The sequence below is a fragment of the Enhydra lutris genome, unplaced genomic scaffold (assembly GCF_002288905.1).
Source record: "Enhydra lutris kenyoni isolate GAN:26980312 unplaced genomic scaffold, ASM228890v2 scaffoldscaffold67, whole genome shotgun sequence".
NCBI classification, from domain to species: domain Eukaryota; kingdom Metazoa; phylum Chordata; class Mammalia; order Carnivora; family Mustelidae; genus Enhydra; species Enhydra lutris.
In genome coordinates, this window is record NW_019154151.1 from 1,579,862 (window position 1) to 1,596,146 (window position 16,285).

The window sequence follows — 16,285 nt, forward strand, 5'->3', positions numbered from 1 at the left end:
CAGGTTATGTAGTGTTTTGAAAACATATTGTTCCCATTGTGATGCTCTTTAAATAATCCTTAATTTGGTGTGTAGAATAACTTCTTAACTTTAACTAGAGTAGAATTAGTGAAATTTCAAATTTATTTTTATAGATTTTTTTTCTCTTTTGTGTTTGCTAATTTTCAAAGGAATTTGGAATATATTATATGCCAGGTGCATGTGAGTCCTGAAGGACTGGTGATTTTTGAAACTTTATTGATATAAGACCATGTATTTTTATTGATATTGTTGTTGCCATTGATGATGGCAATTTTAAACTTGAAGAAGATAAAGAAATACAAAATACAAAATCAGAGCTTCCAGTGGATTTTTAGAATGTCTTTTCTCTAAAAACTTGCAAAGATAATATGGATGAAAATTTTATCTTCTATTGTGGTTATTTCCACATCTTCTTCTTTCCATATCTTTGGGAAGATCTACCTACACAAAAATAAAGAAATAAGGAGATAAAAAGGAGAAACTAAAAGATCATTAAATAGCATGTCAAGAATATGTACGGTTATTACCCACATTGATGAAAATCGGAACAAAAGTTAGATGTTTTTGAATATTTTCATATAGTGTGATTTATTGGGTTATAAACAATGGCTCTTAAATTCTACTATCTAAAAATTTGTGAAGTTTTGATAACTTTCCTAGAAATATAGGAATGAACAAATATGCTTTTATCACCTTTTTAACTCTGATTATATGGTCAGACTTAGACTGTGTATAGAATATTAAATGAATGGGCACCATCTTCTGAGTTTGTACCAGAGAGGCTTTGAATGGAAGCAGGTTAGAGTAGCCAAAGAGGTAAGGGATGTGAGCCCAGTTATTTTTTCCTATGTGTTATCTTTCTAAGCTTTCACTGGGTCTCTCCTTGGCAACCTGTGACTTCAAGGCTTCAGATCTGATGAAATCTTTATCACATTGCAAATTATTTCTCTGATTGGACAGAACTACAGGTTGACAAACCTCACAGGTGGCTCTTTTGATGTTCAAAATGTTTATTCTCAGAATTACATGAAATCATATTTTACCATCAACCAAAAACAATTCCCTTGAAAAAAGAAAGATAAGATTTAGTTTGAAGTTAGGGTTTCAATTTAAATGACAAGTATGATGTTAACATGTTCAGCCAGATTGATTATTCTATTTTGTAGCCATATTCAATTATATCTGGTTATTAATTTACTAGCTATAGAGTTCATATATTACATTTGTAAGAATGAATTTAAACACTATGTATCTTATATGCTAAATACATACACATTTTGCTCTAGAACGTTATCAAGTTTCAGCTAATACCGTGCCAGTATTTTTTAAAAACATATACAAACAGTGTAATAAATTTAGTGACTACATCTGTGTAGTCTAACTTAGTTACTTACTATTTTTTTAATGTAAATTGGTTATAAAATGTGGTTGTTAAATGACTAGTGCTATTGTGTACTGGTAACAGTAATGAAGAGCCTCTACTTTCCTGAATTAATATTTGTCACATATTTTCATTAAAATGAGAAAAATATATAATTAAAATAATAAAAAAATGAGTAGTCCTTAATATGTATTATGTCGTAGGTCAAAAAGTCTTTTCATTCAGGGAACCTGAGTGGTTCAGTCTGTTGAACATCTGACTCTTGTTTTCAGCTCAGGTCATGAGATTGAGCCCTATCTCTCTCTGTCTCTCAAATAAATAAATAAAATCTTTAAAATCAGAAAATCCTTTCATTCAATGGAAGATTAAGTACATTTTATCCACATATATATTTCAACATTAGGGTTTTTTTTGTTTATATTAAGACTGAATGTTCATATATCTCTTATCTCTTAATATATATTCATAAATATCTATTTGGTTATATTCTTTTTTTACACTCCTCTGATTTACATCTTACACTCTTTACATATACATTTCTAGCATGGTTATCATTTTTTTGTCTTTCTTCTTTTACATTTTTTTCAAGCCAAATCTATAGTTATGTTTCAATAAACCTAATTTAGACAAACTTTTTTTAAAGCTAATGAGATATTTTATTTTTATTTTATTTTTTTTAAAGATTTTATTTATTTATTTGACAGAGAGAAATCACAAGTAGGCAGAGACAGGAGGGGGAGGGTAGAAGCAGGCTCCCTGCTGAGCAGATAGCCCGATGTGGGGCTCGATCCCAGGACCCTGAGATGATGATCAGAGCCAAAGGCAGATGCTTAACCCACTGAGCCACCCAGGTGCCCCCAAGATGTTTTATCGTTTTTAATTTTGTTTATTTTTTATTAGTTTCAGAGGCAGAATTTAGTGATTCATCAACACAACACCCAGTGCTCATTACATCAAGTGCCCTGCTTAGTCTCCATCACCCAATTATACCTTCCTCCCAACCCTCTCCTCTCCAGCAACAATCAGTTTGTTCCTTAGAGTTAAGAGTCTCTTATAGTTTGCCTCTCCCTGTTTTGTTTTGTTTTCAAAGATTTTATCTATTCATTTGACAAAGAGAGAGAGATCACAAGTAGGCAGAGAGGCAGGCAGAGAGAGGGAAGACAGGCTCCCCGCTGAGCAGAGATCCCAATGTGGGGCATGATCCCAGGACCCCCGAGACCATGACCTGAGCCAAAGGCAGAAGCTCAACCCACTGAGCCACCCAGGTGCCCTACCTCTCTCTGTTTTTAACATTTTATTTTTTCTTTCCTTCCCCTATGTGCACCTATTTTGTTTCTTTAATTCCACATATAAGTGAAATCATATGGCATTTGTCTTTCTCTGACTGACTTATTTCATTTAGCCTAATACACTCTAGTTCCATCCATGTCATTGCAAATGACAAGATTTCATTCTTTTTGATAGTTGATTTATGTATATATACATATGCATACACACACATATATATGTGATATATATATACATATTTCAATTTTTCTTTGTCCATTCATCTGTCAATGGACATCTGGGCTCTTCTCATATTTTGGTTATTGTGGTGATTGCTGCTGTAAATATTGGAGTGCATGTGCCCCTTCAAATCACTATGTTTTTATTCTTTGAATAAATACATAATAGTGCAATTGCTGCTCTATTTTAAACTTTCTGAGGACACTCCATACTGTTTTCCAGAGTGGCTGAATCAGTTTGCATTCCCACCAATAATGTAAGAGGGATCCCCTTTCTTTGTGTCCTAAATAAAATTTTTATCATAAGCATTAGACACTATTTTGGCTATTTCCAACTGTCATGACTGCCCTGGAAAACATGGAAACAAGAAGTTGAACTGCATTTGGAAAGGAACTTTTTTATATTATGTACCAATTACCATACCAGAGTAATTTTATGCAGAGGTCTTAAAATAGTTATTTATAGTAGCTTTCTTACACTAAACATTCATGTGTGCATTTTGTATTGTGATTTTTAAATCAGTGTAAATTGATAATAACAAAGTTAGCTCTGAAAAGCCTGCTCAGAAAAATGTGTGTGCACAAATGAAAAGAAAAATTGAAGTCAATTGTTTAGCAATTGTATGTGATAATTATAGAATAAAATGAAATTTATGCTACCCCTACTTAAAATACTTAGAACTTTATGAAATACGTATTTATCTTCGTATTTTGGGAATATTTCCTCTCTGTGACATCATACATAATCTGAAAGTGAATAGTATCCTAAAACAGCTCTAGTCCTGTTTTGGAAGTGAAAAGATTGGGTATTGTATGCCCAGGCTGCAGTCCAGCAGCAAATATGTATTAATTGTTCATTTCATGTTCTGTATTGCATGTTTTCTTAGTCATTGATATAGGGATTAATAAAATTATAAGAAATAGAGATGAATTTTTATTGTGTGTGTTTGTTAATTTAAAATTCGTAAGTTTTAATTTCATTCTTTTTTTATTTATATAAAGTAAAATGCATTTTTTGATGGAATATTTCTATGAATTAGCTTACTTTTTTGTTTACTCCTATACTCTCTTCAATACAATTCTTTGAACTAAATATCACTTTATTCACTTGTTAGAGTTAGTGACCATACTGTAGTATTTAAGAACATTAATTTTTCACCTTTCAAGATAAACAAGAATTATTTATTTACTCCCAAATAAGCTTATTGTCTCATTTAATTCAAAAAACTACTTAAGGATTTCTCTGTACAAGTCTTGTGCATGTAAATGGAATACATTTCTGGAGAAAGTTAATATTTGTGTAATAAAATAACTTCACTCCTGAGGCCATTTGGTGTCTCAGTTGATTGAATTTCTGCCTTTGGCCCAGGTCATGATCCCAGTGTCCTGAGGTAGAACCCCACATCAGGTTCCCTGCTCAGTGGAAAGCTTGTTTCTCCCTCTCCCTCTGCTCCTACCCCCTGCTAATTGTCTCTCTCTGCTTCTCTCTCTCTCTCTCTCTCTCTCTCTCTCTCTCTCTCTGTCAAATAAATAAATAAATAAATAAATAAAATCTTTAAAAAAAAGAACTTCACTCCTGGCTTCATTTTTACTTTGGCTAAATGGAGTAAACCCTAGTACACTGAAACCTCTCAGGCTTCCCAGGATTAGTAAATACTCAACTGCATTTGGCATTTTTCTTAGTCCTGAAATATGATTAAGTTATAGAGCACATAATCTGATGATTTTTGTTTTTTTTCCACTTATATTTTCATTATTGTAGTATTAATTTATTCATTCTCACCAAGGATTAGCTGATGAATGAAGGAAAGAAACAAACTTTAAGGACATTTACTTTTTGCAAAAAAAAATATTGGAATTTTTAAAAAGAGAGAGAGAGATTAGAATTTTGAAAGAAGTATAATATATGTGTAGGTTAATTTGTGTTATTTCTCAGCCTGACTCCAACCGTTTGGGAAAGGCACAAGCTATAGTAAATAATACATAGATTAGGAATCACCAGCTTGCATATAGACATCACCATAATAACCTTGGAAAGAACTCTAAAAACTTGAAAAAGTGAATATGATGAATATATACTCTGTGAATGGAGAAAAATTACCCTACTGGAAAAGAGTGTTAAAATTTGGTAGTATTCTAAGTAGAAAAATTAGTAAGCTAATATTAGTTTCATAAAAACATTATTGAATGTGCTATTTTTATTGTCAAAACTGGTCACACTGATTAATAAAATAAAATTTTAATGGTGTAAGGAAATTGCTTTAAACCAATCAAAGCAAAAACAAAACAAAAGTGAGCAGGCAAGTTGGTTCATAGTTGAATTTCTGTAATTTGGATTACAAATCTCATTACCATTTCAAGGATTTGATGATCTATAGCTACATGAAGAACAACTGAAGTTTAATTTGTGCACAAGTTTAATTCATGCTTTGCCTATCAAAGTATTCTGAAGTTAATTGGGAGAAAACAGAAACAAAAAAACAAAAGTAAAGAAAGCCACAAATGAAAGTTTAAATCTGTCAGCAACATAAGTAATTCAGACATCCATTTGTATTACATTTTCTTCATAAACTTTTTTGAAAAGTTTAAGATTTGTAGAAAAATTGTAACTATAATACAGCTTCTGAATACCATATTTCCAGTTTCCCTATTATTAACATGGAATATTTGTTATGATTAGTGAACCAATGCTGATACATTGTTATCAATTAAAGTTCATAGTTTATTCAGGTTTCCTTAGTTTTTTCCTAATGTCTTTTCCCTGTTTCAGGATCCCATGAAGGATTCTATATTAGACATTGTGGTCATGACTACTTTGGCTCCTATAGACTGTGATAATTTCTGTTAAACATGGATTTGACAGTTTTGAGAAATAATGGGAGATTTGTAGAGTACTCCTCAATTAGGATTTTGTAAAGTGCTCCTCAATTAGAATTTTTAAAATTCCTCTTGATTAGACTGTATTTATGGATTTCTAGATGGAAGACCACAGAGTAAAGTGCTTGTTTCATCACATCTAATCAGGTATATGTGATATTTCCTTTTTTAACCTGTACAGTTAGTGTCTGGCATCATCTCACAATGTGTTTGGGCTTCTCTCTTCACCACTGAATAGGAGACCCACAATTTTTCAAGTGTTGGTGTACTAAGGTCAAGGCATATCCACAATGTGCCCTCCCTAGACTAGAAGAATTCAGAGTACACTACTTCCTAAATTTTCACTCTCTCTTTCCAACTCTCCCTTTTTCCCTCTCCTCTTCTCTTCTCCTCCCCTCTTTATATTAGGGTTCATGGGTGCAGTGCTTTTGGGCTTCTAGGGTTAAGGACAGATTGTCCAATACAGGGCAAAAATGAGTGGGGATTGGTAAGCTCCACATGGACCTTATTTAAGGGGTGCATAAGGGGAAGGAGATGGGAAGCAGGAGACATTGTTTTACCACCTGGGGTGTTGCAGAAGTCATGTCAGGAATTTACACTAAGTTGTGATGCTGAGGGATGTTATCTAGAGCATACCTATGTGGGTGAGACTAGTGTCAATTCAAGGACACTGCAAGCCACATAGCCACACAAAAGGGATGCAAAATCTGCAATATTATGGAGTAGTTTAGCCAACTCTCAACAACTTTTGAAAGATTAGGAGACATGAACATACAGTTCTCCAAAAAAGACATGAATATCTGGACAAGAGACACATGAAAAGATGCTCATCATCACTGATCATCAGGAAAATGCAAATCAAAAACAGAATGAGATATTACCTCATACCCAACAGAATGGTTAGAATCAACAACAAGAAACAACAGTTGTTGGCAAAGATCTGGAGAAAAAGAAACATTCATGTACTGGTGGTGGGAATGTAAACTTCTGCAGTCACTCTGGAAAACAGTATGGCAGTTCCTTAAAAAGTTAAAAATAGAACTACCTTATGATCCAGCAATTGCACTACTGGTATTTACCCAAAGAATAAAAGTACACTGATTCAAACATGCACCCTAATGCTTATGGAAGCATTATTTACAATACAATAGCTAAGATATGGAAGTAACCTAAATGCTCATCAATCTGTGAGTGAATGGATAAAAATATGTAATATATAATTAAATTAGTTACATAAATATATATGTATATATAATTTATAAATACATGTATATAAATACATAAATAAATAAAATACAAATTATATAATATAAATTATATATTATTATATGTAATATGTCATATATAATATAAATCACACTATTATAGTATATTATATGAATTATGTTGATTATAATAATTAACATACTCATATATCAATATGTTAATATTATTTATTATTTCTGTAGGTCAATAAATAGTGATTACAATAATTATAATAAAATAATTTGCAATTGTATATTTATTAATATATAATCAAATTAATATATAATTATATGTTTAAGTAAAAAAGAATGAAATCTTGCTTTTGCAGCAACATGGATAGAGCTAGACAGTACAATGTTAAGCAAAATTAACCAGAGAAAGACAAATACCATATGATTTTACTCGTATGTGAAATTTAAGAAACAAAATAAATGAACAAAGGGGAAAAGAAAGAGAGAGAGATCAAGAAACAGACTCTTAATTAGAGAGAACTGATTTTTACCAGAGGGCAGGGGATGGGAGAGAAGTTTAGTAGCTGAAGGAATTAAGGAGTGCACCTGTAGTGATGAGAACAGGGTGATGGTAGGATATGTTGAATTACTATGTGGTATACTTAAAACTAATACAGCAATGTATGTTGAATAACTAGACTTAAAATAAGAGAAATTAAAAAAAAATAATCCCCAAAGTCATCAGAAGATTTTTTCTTGGCAGATTTTTACAATCTGGAACTTTGCTCCAATGGTGTTTGCTGTTTTAACTTTGGTCGAGGCCTTTCTATTAAGGAATAAGCTATTTCATTACTTATTTTGCAGACATTTATTAAATGCTTATCACCAACTACAGTGAGGTCAAGTTTTGTTCAAAATCTCATTGTTATTTTGAAGTAAATCAAATAAAATAATGACTAGAATCATTATGTGCAGAAATCTTCAAATGATGTGAGCCCTCTACCACCCCTTCCAGTTAAAATTTCATGGAAAAGTACTTATAGAAGTCTATAGAAATAGCCTAAACTATTTTTAATTGTTTTATTTATTTATTAAATAAATAAGCAGAAAAAACAAAAGTACGCAAAAATATGATGAATGAAGACAGGGAGGTAGAGATAATAGAGATGGAAGAAGAGACAGGATGATGGTGGCACAGTAGGAAGACCCTAAATTTGTCTCACCCCACAAATACAAATAGAGAAAAATCAAGGCATCATAAATAACCCAGAAATTGACAAGAAGACTGACAGAACAAACTCCACAACTAAAGGGAGAGAAGAGCCCACACTGAAGAATGTGAGAAGAGCAGATATATGGTTTAGGGGAGAAAAGGATCATGGCTACCATAGAGGAGAGGAAGACCTGGTTGCAGAGAAGAGTAAGAGAGAGAAAGAAAGAGAGAGAGAAACACACAGGGGAGAACACAAAGACAAAAGAGAATATTTCCACACAGCAATTACCTGGGAAAATGAGAAGGGTTGGCTTTTTTAAGTTTTTGCAACCAGCAGGACTTAAAAACCTGGGGTCTTAAAGGTCAATGGGCTTTGCTTGGTTAGAGCTCAGAGGGCATTCCAGTGCTCTTGGAATGGAGGCAGGCAAACACCGAGGGGAACACAATGTGTAAACAATGCTCAACAGAGTTCCTGGGGCCTATAGTGGGAAGATTATTTGCTTTTCTTGAAGTACGTCCCTGAGAGGCAGTGTTCACAGAGAGTCCTCTGAGAACAAAGGAGCTAACTGGTGACATTTCCATCAGCTTCCCCACAGGATAAACACAGAGTCACCTAGGGAAAGCAGCACACCACAGACACTGGCTCCTTAACTTGCTTCCATTAATCCCCACTTCCTGCATTCTGATAGAACTGCCCTTCTCAGTCATGTTTACCTCAGTCCCAGTGCAGTGGGCCATTAACCCACAAAACCAGTACAAACACCTACCAATATCATATCTTCTGACAGAGTTTTTCAAGGCCACAGTTCTGATGGAGATAATGACAAGTCTCATTTCACAAGCAGAACAGAGCACAGCTAGTTAAACTCTCCATATTCAGGCTAGGGGCCAAACACTGCCCACCACAGGCAAGAAGAGTCTCTGCAGATCACTGGCCTAAAGGATAGAACAACCAAAATACAAAAATAGAGCACATGCAATGCACACCAGAGGCATTTCTTGAAGCATGAGGCCCTGGGCACTACAAAGCCTCTTCTTCTTAAGGCCATTATCATCAAGAGCAGGAGACATAACTGGCTTTTCTAACACAGAGAAGTCAGGGACAGAGACAAAGTGAAAAGACAGGCGAATTTATCCTGGATGAAAGAACAGGACAAGGCCAGAGCCAGAGATCTAAGTGAAACAGATATAAGTTACATGTCTGATGGAAAATTTAAAGCAACAATCAAAAGAATACTCACTGGGTTTCAGAAAAGAATGGTAGACATCAATGAAACCCTTACCACAGAGATAATAGAGTTAAAAAAGAGTCAGAGATGAAAAATTCAATGAATGAGATTAGAAACAGGCTACATTCAGTTATCAGCAGGGTGTAGGAAGCAGAGAAACAAAATAATGACCTAGAAAACAAAGTAATGGAAAAAAATGAAGCTGAACAAAAGAGAGAGAAAAATTATGCAACACAAGAATAGATTTAAGGACCTCTGTGACTCTACTCCATCAAATATAATATCAGTTGTATTATAGAAGGACCAGAAGAAAGAGAGAAATAGGTGCTGACAATATATTTGAAGAAATAATAGGTTAAAATTCCCCTAATATGGGGGAGGAAACAGACATCAAAATTCAGGAGGCACAGACAATGCCCATAAAATTTTTAAAAAGCAGGTTAAAAAAAAGATACATTTGTAATTAAATTTGCAAAGTATAGTGACAAAAGAAAAAAAATCTTAAAAACAACAAGACACTTTGGTTAGGTTTATTCCTAGGTATCTTATGGCTTTGGGTGTTATTGTAAATGGAATTTATTCCCTAATCTCTCTTTCTACAGTTACATTGTTACTGTATAGAAAAGCAACTGATTTCTGTGCATCGATTTTGTATCCCACCACATTGTTGAATTGCTGTATGAGTTCTAGTAATTTAGGGTAGAGTCTTTTGGGTTTTCTACATAAAGTATCATGTCATCTGTGAAGAGAGAAAGTTTGACTTCTCTGCCAATTTGAATGCCTTTTCTTTTTGTTGTATGATTGCTGATGCTAAGACTTCTAGCACTATGTTGAACAATAGTGGTGAAAGGGCATTCCTGTTGTATTCCTCATCTTAAGGGAAAGGCTCTCAGCTTTTCTCCATTGAGAATGATATTTACTCTGGGCTTTTGATACATGCTTTTTTTTTTTTAATGAAATTGAGGACTGTTTCCTCTATCCCTACACTCTTAAGAGTTTTAATCAGGAAACATTGCTGTATTTTGTCAAATGCTTTTTCTGCATCAATCGAGAGGATCATATTGTTCCTGTCCTTTCTTTTATTAATGTGCTCTATCACATTGACTGATTTGCAAATGTTGAACCATCCTTGCATCCCAGGAATAAATCCCACCTGTTCATGATGGTTAATCCTTTTAATGTACTGTTGGGTCTTATTGTCTAGGATCTTGTTGAGTATTATGGCACCCATGTTAATCAGGGATATTGGTCAGACACTTCTCCAAAGAAGACACACAAATGGCTAGCAGACACATGAAAAAAATATTCATCATCATTAGCCGTCAGGGAAATTCAAATCAAAACCACACTGAGATACCACCTTACACTAGTTAGGATGGCAAAAATAAAGAAGACAGGAAACAACAGGTGTTGGCAAGGATGTGGAGGAAGGGGAACCCTCTTACACTATTGGTGGGAATGCAAGTTGGTACAGCCACTTTGGAAAACAGTATGGGGGTTCCTCAAATAGTTAACAATATAGCTGTCTTACAACCCTGCAATTGTACTACTAGGTATTTATTCCAAAACTACAGATATAGTGAAAAGAAGGTTCACATGCACTGCTGCTTTCCAACGGCACACGGGAGAAGAATGAGGCACAAACAAGTCAGCTTCAAGAGAATGGAGCAGGGATCAGCAGCTGAGAAGACTGCTGTCCAGAACAACTCCTCAATCCTGTATTTATTAGATAGAAGACAACAATCAACAAAAGAGTCAAAAGAGATTATAGATAAGCAAGATATGTCTGATCAAGCTATATAGGATTTGTAGTTGAGTAAGCACATTTAAAGCAATCATCTAATTAACTACAGGTGATCTCTGGAGAAGGGGAGATAATAGAAAAAAGAAGCAGGTGGTGTTCCACCCTGAGCAGGCCAGGCATTCCCAGCTGCTCAGCTTTGAGGATGGAAATCATTCTCTCCTCCAGAGGCCTGTTGGTGGTACATGTTCAAGCAGGTTTGGTCAGTACATTGTTCTAAGGGACAGTTACAATGCACCCCAATGTTCATAGCAGTAATATCTGTGATAACCAAACTGTGGAAGGAGATGAGATGCCCTTCAATAGATGAATGGATAAAGGAGATATGGTTCATATATACAATGGAATATTGTTCAGCCATTTTATATTTATATTTATATTTATATTTATATTTATATTTATTCAGATGAATACCCACCATTTGCATAGACATGGATGGAACTGGAGGGGATTATGCTAAGTGAAATAAGTCAAGTGGAGACAGACAATGATCATATGGTTTCACTCATATGTGGAACATAAGGAATAGCATGGAGGACAATAGGGGAAGGAAGGGAAAACTGAAAAATGGGGAATTAGAGAGGAAGACAAACCATGAGAGACTATGGACTCTGGGAAGCAAACTGAGGGTTTTAGAGGTCATAGGAGTATGTGTATGGTGTGCCTGGGTGATGGGTATTAAGGATGGCACATGCTGTGATGAGCCCTGGGTGTTAAACACAACTAATGAATCACTGAACACTGCATCAGAAACTAACGGTGGCTAACTTAATACAATAATATTTAAAAAGCAAGAGAAAAGGGGCACCTGGGTGGCTCAGTGGGTTGAAGCCTCTGCATTCAGCTCAGGTCATGATCCCAGGGTCCTGGGATCAAGCCCTGCATCTGGCTCTCTGCTCAGCAGGGAGCCTGCTTCCCTTCCTCTCTCTCTGCCTGCCTCTCTGCCTACTTGTGATCTCTGTCTGTTAAATAAATAAAATTTTTTTAAAAAGCAAGAGAAAAGAATTTCTTAACTTACAAGGGAAGACTCATAAAGCTAACTGCATATTTCTCAACAGAAACTTGGGAAGCCAAAAGTGAGTAGCATGATATATTCAAGTGAGTTGGGGAAAGTCAGAGGGGGAGACAAACCATGAAAGACTATGGACTCTGAGAAACAAACTGGGGAATTTGGAGGGGAGGGAGTGGGGGGTTGGGTGAGCCTGGTGGTGGGTATTTTGTAGGGCATGTATTGCATGGAGCACTGGGTGTGGTGTATAGACAATGAATTTTGGAATACTGAAAAAATATATAAAATAAAATAAAAATCTCTATCCAAATAAAAAACAAACAACAACAACAACAAAAAAGTGCCACCTGGGAAAAATCTGCATCCAAGAATTCTCTATCAAGAAAAGCTGTCATTCAGAGATACATTCATTAGATTACTCCTTTCTGCCCATGGACGCCACCAAGTAAGCATCGTTAAAGTCTCCCCTACCACCGCCGTCATGTCTAAGTCAGTCTTCCAAAGAGCCTGAACAGTTGCGGAAGACCTTCATCAGAGGTTTGAGCTTTGAAACAACCCATGAGAGTCTGAGGAGCCATTTTGAGCAATGGGGAACACTTACGGACTGTGTGGTAATGAGAGATCCAAACACCAAGCGCTCCAGAGGCTTTGGGTTTGTCACATATGCCACTGTGGAGGAGGTGGATGCAGCCATGAATGCAAGGCTACACAAGGTGGATGCAAGAGTTGTGGAACCAAAAAGGGCTGTCTCAAGAGAAGATTCTCAAAGACCTGGTGCCCACTTAACTGTGAAAAAGATTTTTGTTGGTGGCATTAAAGAAGACACTGAAGAACATCATCTAAGAAACTATTTCGAACAGTATGGGAAAATCGAAGTGATTAAGATCATGACTGACCGAGGCAGTTGCAAAAAGAGGGGTTTTGCTTTTGTAACATTTGATAACCATGATTCTATTTAATGACCAAGATTGTCATTTAAAAATACCATACTGTGAATGGCCACAACTGTGAAGTAAGGAAAGTGCTCTCTAAGCAAGAGATGACTAGTGCTTCATCCAGCCAAAGAGGTCGAAGTGGTTCTGGAAACTTTGGTGGTGGTCATGGAGGTGGCTTTGGTGGGAATGACAACTTTGGTCATGGAGGAAACTTCAGTGGTCGAGGTGGCTTTGGTGGCAGTCGAGGTGGTGGTGGATATGGTGGCAGTGGGGATGGCTATAACAGATTTGGTAATGATGGTGGTTATGGAGGAGGCGGCCCTGGTTACTCTGGAGGAAGCAGAGGCTATGGAAGTGGTGGACAGGGTTATGGAAACCAGGGCAGTTGCTATGGCGGGAGTGGCAGCTATGACAGCTATAACAACAGAGGAGGTGGAGGCGGCTATGGCGGTAGTAGTGGAAGCAACTTTGGAGGTGGCAGAAGCTATAATGATTTTGGCAATTACAACAATCAATCCTCAAATTTTGGACCCATGAAAGGAGGCAATTTTGGAGGCAGAAGCTCTGGCCCTTATGGTGGTGGAGGCCAATACTTCACCAAACCACGAAACCAAGGTGGCTATGGTGGTTCCTGCAGCAGCAGCAGCTATGGCAGTGGCAGAAGATTTTAATTACTGCCAGGAAACAAAGCTTAGCAGGAGAGGAGAGCCAGAGAAGTGACAGGGAAGATACAGGTTACAACAGATTTGTGAACTCAGCCAAGCACAGTGGTGGCAGGGCCTAGCTGCTACAAAGAAGACATGATTTAGACAATACTCATGTGTATGGGCAAAAAAACTCGAGGATGGTATTTGTGACTAATTGTATAACAGGTTATTTTAGTTTCTGTTCTGTGGAAAGTGTAAAGCATTCCAACAAAGGGTTTTAATGTAGATTTTTTTTTTTGCACCCATGCTGTTGATTGCTAAATGTAATAGTCTGATCATGACGCTGAATAAATGTGTCTTTAAAAAAGAAAGAAAGAAAGAAAGAACGAAAGAAAAGCTGTCATTCAGAACCGAAGGATAGACAAAGGATTTCCCAGAAGAACAAAAGCTATTGGAGTTCATGACCACTAAAATAACCCCTCCAATAATATTAAAGGGGACATTTTAAATGGGAAGGACAGACCAAAAATTACAGAATAAAGGTATGAAATATAAAAGTAGTAAGAATGAATATTTCTGTAAAACGTAAGTGAAAGAACTCACAAAATAAAAGGATATAAAATATAATAACATACCTAAAATGTAAGAAGAAAAGGAAAAAAGAATGGGTTCAAATTTAAATGACCATCAACTTTATATAAATTGCTATTTTCAGCAGTTGTATAAACATAAAGGTAACCATATATCAAACACCAGTAACAAACATGCAAAGAATAAAGAGGAAAAAAATCCAGATATATCACTAAAGTAAATCAGAAGAGCATGAATGAGTGAAAGACAAGAAAGGATCTGATAAAATCCCCAGAAACAACCACAAACCAATTAATAAAATGGCAATAATTACATATCTCTCAATAATATCTGATGTATTATTAGCTGGAAAGCTCCAATTAGAAATCTTCAATCAAATGACAGAGGGTGTCATAATGGATAAGAAAAACAAGATTCATCTATATGCTGCCTAGAAGAGACTCATTTTTGACCTAGAGACACCTGCAGATTGAAAGTGACAGGATGGATAAATATTTATCACACAAATGCTATAAAAAGAAATCCAGAATCTCAAAAGTTATATTGGACAAATTAAGATTTTTAAACAAAGACTGTAACAAGAGACAAAGAAGAAAACTATATAATAACAAAGGGGATAATCCAATAAGAGGCTATAACAGATGTAAGTATTATTCACCCAGCATGCAAGCACCCAAAATTACAAAACAATTAATAACATACATAAAGTAATGAATAGATAATGATACATCAATACTAGGGAACTTTATCATCCCACTCACATTAATGGGCACATCTTCTAAAAATAAAATCACCAAGGAAACAATGTCCCTAAGTGACACACAGGACCAGATGGACATAACCAATATATTCAGAACATCCCATCCTGAAACAGCAGAATGCATATTCTTTTCAAGAATAGATTACATATTAAGTGAGACAACAGGCCTCAACAAATACAAGAAGACTAAAGTCATACCATGCATGTTTCCTGACCACAACATTACAAAGGTAGAAGTCAGCCACAAGAAAAAAATCTTAAAAGACCAAAAATGCATGGAAGTTAAACAACATGGGTCTCTTCAGGAATACATCATTGAATTTGACTTAAGGCTCTATTAAGTGTACCTTGTACCTTGTTGCAGAGTGCACTGTTAGGGACACTCCATCCTATAATTTACATCTAGGACTCTAACTATCCAAGGAAAATACTAGATAGACTTATTGACTCTCACAGCAAGGAGGAGTAAAAAAATCTAGATGAGTTATTTTTGTTTTCTGTTTTCCTTGAGGTATTTGATGTTGAATGAACTGACTCAAGGTGTGGTATGCAAGAAAAAGGTAGACACATACTGTATTACACAATGATTTTTAAATTCTCCTTTATTTCTCTGTCTTTTTTAGAGATAAGGCATGCACAGGAGCTCGGGGGAGAGACAGAGTGAGAGGGGGAGAGAGTATCTTAAGCAGGTTTCATGCCCAGGAGAGAGCCTGATGTGGGGCACAATCTCACAAGCTGATACCATGACCTGAGGTGAAATCAAGAGACCAGTGCTTAATCAATTGAGCCACCCAAGTACTCTGTAAGTTTTCCTTTATTTCTAAGTTGTCTTCCTTTAAATTCTCTCCTAGTACATTAAAGAGGAAGCCCTCAAATAAGCCATACAAAAGGAAACCCTCCATTAAGTCATATAAATCCTAATATTCTTCAAGCAAGATATAACTTTTGCAATAATTTTATCAAATAACTGCGTTGAAGCCCTAACTCTCAGTACCAGAATTTTACCTTATTTCGATATTGGGTCTTTTTTTAAAAAATTCAATTAACCAACTTATAGTACATCATTAGTTTCAGATGTAGTGTTCAACAACTCATCAGTTGTGTATACCACCCATATTTG

General features: G+C 35.5%; 1 pseudogene; it reads left to right on the plus strand.

The window, feature by feature from the left end:
* Positions 1 to 11,018: 11,018 nt before the first annotated feature.
* On the plus strand, positions 11,019 to 14,083 carry LOC111159192 (annotated as a pseudogene).
* The last annotated feature ends 2,202 nt before the right edge of the window (positions 14,084 to 16,285 follow it).